This window comes from Rattus norvegicus, chromosome 2 (assembly GCF_036323735.1).
Source record: "Rattus norvegicus strain BN/NHsdMcwi chromosome 2, GRCr8, whole genome shotgun sequence".
Taxonomy (NCBI): Eukaryota; Metazoa; Chordata; class Mammalia; order Rodentia; family Muridae; genus Rattus; species Rattus norvegicus.
The window spans coordinates 53,910,963-53,915,867 of record NC_086020.1 but is presented as its reverse complement, the minus strand read 5'-3'; the positions used below and the strand labels follow the sequence as shown (position 1 = coordinate 53,915,867).

The following is a 4,905-nucleotide window of genomic DNA, read 5'->3' as shown; positions in this document are numbered from 1 at the left end:
ACGCGTGGCAGGACCTCTTCTCACAAAATACTCCTGTTGCAGTTAGCAGGAAAACCCCAGCTCTTTCTATTACAAAAGCCAGTATGTTTGACCAGAAACAGGATGTGAGAGCTACAGTGAGCAAAGTAGAAAAAGGACTAAAATAGAAATTAGGACCTTAAGGCTGGAGGCATAAACTCAGGATCACCACAGGAGGGTTGGCTGTAGCCTGAGAGCTGAGTCAGGAAAGGGAGGAGAGGAGTTTACATAGGCACAAAGGCCATGGCTGGAGAGACAGTGGAAGAGAACACAGTGACTCATAAACTGTGACCTCTCCAAGCCCCACTTAACTGGACTTTGGATGATGACAAATGATGACTTTGTCATTGTGACAACTGCTCTGTTCTTTCACAAAGGCTGCATTCCATTAATGTACCAAACATTTGTCAAGAAGCTGGTAATGGTACGCCTGCCCTGCAGTCCACATTCTGCTCATGGAGAGAGATGTAGGCAAACTCCATCAGAAATGACATGTGAGGACTTAGGTGTCTCCACCATGGGACAGAAACAAATACAGTCATCTCAATTCCATTCTTCTCTCTTCAGCCTTCACACTATTTCTCTTAAGTTGGCAGTTAATCGCAGAGGGAGCATAGGTTAAGACTATCAGGGGTATACATGTAAGTTTTACATATAGAAGGCATTTCATATTGACATGCTAAAGAGTACTATCTTAGGGTTTTACTGCTGTGAAGGAAGAGACACGATGACCATGGCAACTCAGTTTAAATTTAATTTTATTATTCTTTTTTACTTATTCACTCTGCTCACATCCACTGACTCCTAGTCACCTCCTCCCACATCCTTCTCCCCTCCCCTTCTCCTCTGGGCAGGTGCAGAAACCCTGGCTATCCCCCAACTAACACCATGGCACTTCAGATTTCTGACAGTATAGATCCTTCCTCTCCCTCTGAGGCCAAACAAGGCAGCCAGTAGAACATATCCTACTTACAGGCAACAACTTTTGTGATAGCCCCATCCCTCACACTCAGATCAAGTTGAGGACCCACATGAAGGCTAAGCTGCACATCTGCTACCTATGAGCAGGGAGGCCTAGGTCAAGCTTGTGTGTGTTCTTGATTACTGGTTCAGACTCTGAGTTCAGGTTAGGTTGGTCTTCCTGTGGAGTTCCTATCTCCTGAGGAACCTACAATCCTTCTTTAGATTCTTCCATAAAAATTCCCAAGTCCATTCACTATTTGGCCCTGGCTGCCTGAGTAAGCGCCTGGGTGGAACCTCTCAGAGGACAACATGTTCTGCAAGTATAACATAGTATCAATAATAGTATTCGGGATTGGTGCTTGCCCATGGGATTGGTCTATAGTTGGGCTGGTTATGGGTTGGCCATTCTCTCAGTGTCTGTTCCCTCCTCCATACCTTCGTCAGGTGTAGCAGGATAAATTATGGGTTGAAAGTTTTGTGGGTGTGTTATGTGTCTATTGCTCTGCTGGGGTTCCTGTCTGGTTTCATATTCACAATGGAGTGAGTCACAGCTAAGGTCATCCCATTGATTCTTGGGGAACCTCCCTTGTCTCAGGCCAGATACCCCCCTGCCTCCTCACCCCTAGAAGCTGGAGATTTCCATTCATTTGCATGGCCACCAAGCCATCTCTCATGTCCTGCCCTCCATCTGATCCTGGATCCCCCATTCTGCTACCCATCCTCCCTCCACCCTAGTTCTCTTCTCCATCTGTCTACTACAACTATTTTCCCCCAGAGACCACTGAGTAGAGAGTTGTTCTGATTCCAAGAATGTGTAGGATTTCTGTTTCTCTTCTTGTGGAAGCCCAGATTTAAATCCATGGTGGTCTGACAGGATACAAGGAGTTATTTCAATTCTCTTGTATCTGTTGAGACTCACTTTGGGATCAACTATACTCTCAATTTTGGAGAAGGATCCCTGAGGTGCTGAGAAGAAGGTTTATTTCTCTGTGTTTGCCATTGAGCTACATCCACAGTCACTACCATGGCATTCTGTCATTGAATTCAGGCAAAATACAGAAAGCAGCTATCCTAAAAGAAATATCAATTGAAAGTGTTTGATAAATTGATCTCCACAGATTTAGCAGCTGCATCTGTTGATATAATTAATATATAAGTTAAATCCAGCACCACTTCTGATGTAAATATATCAAATACATAAGGAGAAATATTGCATGATATAAAATAACAGATGAATATATATTAATTATATTTTTAATTTTTTCAGATTAATATACTTACATCATTTTACTCTTTCCTTTCTTCCCTCCAAAGCCAGGGCTACAAACAGAAACACTGTCTCAGGAAAAAAGTTGGGGTCTAGGTCATACAGAGACTACATGGGTTATGGCTAATTCATTTAGTTTTTAAATATAAATATTGTACCAAATTTGAATGTTCATTTGGTTCAGGGTATCTAGAACTAGGTTCCAACTACTAAAGTTCTAAGTGGGCATACGACTGTTTTTGTTTTATTTTGTTGGTTGGTGTTTGTTTTTCTTTGTTTTAGATGTGATATCTCTGTGTTGCCCTGGTTGTACCAGAACTTGCTCTGTTTGCCAGGCTGTCCTCAAACTCACAGAGATCGGCCTGCCTCTGCCTCCTGAATAGTGGTATTAAATGTCTGCATCACCACTGTCCCTCTGAGCAGGACAACCAACCTAACTATTGTTCTCTGTGTTTGCTGCTCATTTCTCTATTCCAAGAAATCAGGGATTTACCAATCCTTTACACAGTATTCCACTTTCACTTTGACAGGATTAGGCTCCAAACACATTTGCTATAAGAAGTGTTATTCTTTGGACTTTGGAACCTGCCCTAAACTCCAGCAGAACACTCTATAAAAGCAGCTTCTGGTCTGGAGAGCATCAGGTGCTTAACTCTGCTACTTGGTTGGGAACTGAAGCCATGGCTTTCAATGCATAGGCTGCATGGAAGGAAGCACCACCCAGAGCCCCACAAGGTGCCAGACTTGAACCTAGAACTGGCCTGGGACTGGGTAATGGATAATTTTGAGGCCCTGAGCCATCACTCCTGCCAGCACCCCTGGTGCTGTGGACCTGGGAAACCCAGCACAGCCTCACTGATGGATGAAGCTGCATTTGGGGGTGAGAGGGGACAGAAACGCTGCAGAGAGCCACATGCTGAGGAGCCAATGGATGAAACTGCAGAGCGACTTTGGGGTCATCAAGATGTAGGAGCCACTTCCAGGAGAAAGGTTCAATGGACTTTGGACCAGCTGAAAGGTGACTACACCCACAGCAGTGGAGAGATGCTTGCCCCACATGAATCCTGGAGCCAAGGGGGCTCCCAGAAACGACTCAAAACTGAGACTGGCATGAGAGAGGAATCAGGAAAGGAAAGACACCCAAGCATTGTGGACAGCATACGCCTTGAGATCCTTCAATATATTTGGGAGGCTCCAGAAAAACATGGACCAAGAGCTTCATGCTGCCTCTGAGGGCTTAAAGACTGTGCCCTATATGCCCTGGAGCTTTGAAGTCTCTTTATTTTGTCCTCTTGACTGTTCAGTTGATGTGTTATGGATATTTTCTTAAATCCATGTAGAATCATTACATTCTGATGGAAACTGTACATAATTAAAATCTTTCCTCCCCACCACCTGTGTAATTGTATTTCAGGGGCAAAGTCAGGATTCGAATCTGGAGTAGAAAGTGGTCACTAATCAGAAGATTTTTGCTGTGGGCAGGGTTTCATTGAGCGTGGGATATGGACACTAACAGGCTTGGTAGGGACAAAAGAGTGGTCCACTCACTAGGATTTCTTAAGTATGGTTTTCCAGAAGAGGACAGAGTGGAAGTGTGGGTACATGAGTTGGTGGTTGTAAGTGATCTTCAGGTTATAGTGACAAGAAAGGGACAATCTGATTTTACATCTTCTGAATTGGCCACCCAGAGATGACAGAATATCAGGTCCAGGCAAGAACAAATTACTTCACTTTAAGCCTAGCCCTTTTCTGATGTTACTGTGTGAGTTTGACTGCCAGACCCAACAAATGGGGTTCATGAATGGGGTCCAAAGTACAGCAAAAGGTCTCTAGGGTTTATCTGAGGCTTATAATTAAAAATGTGGATTCCCAGAGCCCGGAATGCTTGTATACACCTTTAATCCCAGCACCTTAGAGTCAGGCAGATTTCTGGGTTCAAGGTCTGTCTGTCCTACATAGTAAATTCCAGGACAGCATGGACTACATAGTGAGACCCTGTTTCAAAAGGGAAGGATTCTTTACGTGTTGGGTACAGAGTTTCACTGACAAGAATTTCAGGTGGTCAGGGTCTTTGATAATCTGAGCTCTTGCAAGGGTGTGGGGTGGTGTCTGTGTGCTGAGAGGAGAAGATAATTAGCAACTCCCAGAACAAGGAAATAAAGCCCTAATGCTAACAGACTTTAGAGGAAAGGTTCCCTGAGCTGAAGACATCAGTAATGGAATTGGACACAATGTAAAGCAGCAACTGAGACAGCCAATCATGTTGTCCCACTCCGGGAGTGAAACAGCCTAGGGAAGTTGTTAGGTAGGGTGTGAGGTCTGGCTAATCCCCTGTACAATAGCAGCCCTTGGGGTTTGACAGATCAGAGATGCCTGACTTAGAAGGGCAGTAGAAATCCAAGGACTATGGTGGTTCAGATGAGACATGTGTACCTGGGTTCTGTAGCAGGTAATTTTTCTTTTTGTCCTCTTTGTATTTGTATGTTTTGGCATTCTCTGTTCATCCTTAGTTGTCTATCTTTTTATCTGTTTATCTTAGTATGGCTAGTTTTCTCTAGAACATTTTATCAGAAAAGAAATCAACCACCAAGGACCTGAACCATCATTCTAAAAGGCAGCAACTTGCTTCACTGAAAGTACATCTACTCCCCCATAAA

At 43.9% G+C, this 4,905-nt stretch overlaps 1 long non-coding RNA gene across 2 annotated transcripts; it reads left to right on the top strand.

Moving 5' to 3' along the window:
- Nucleotides 1-203: 203 nt before the first annotated feature.
- LOC102548142 (uncharacterized) lies at nucleotides 204-3,639 on the top strand. 2 transcript variants are annotated; one of them, XR_351432.5, is made up of 2 exons: nucleotides 204-512; nucleotides 2,779-3,639. It is a non-coding gene; the product is annotated as an uncharacterized LOC102548142 (long non-coding RNA). The 2 variants fall into 2 exon arrangements; XR_001836596.3 differs by having other exon boundaries at nucleotides 204-659.
- Nucleotides 3,640-4,905: the final 1,266 nt, after the last annotated feature.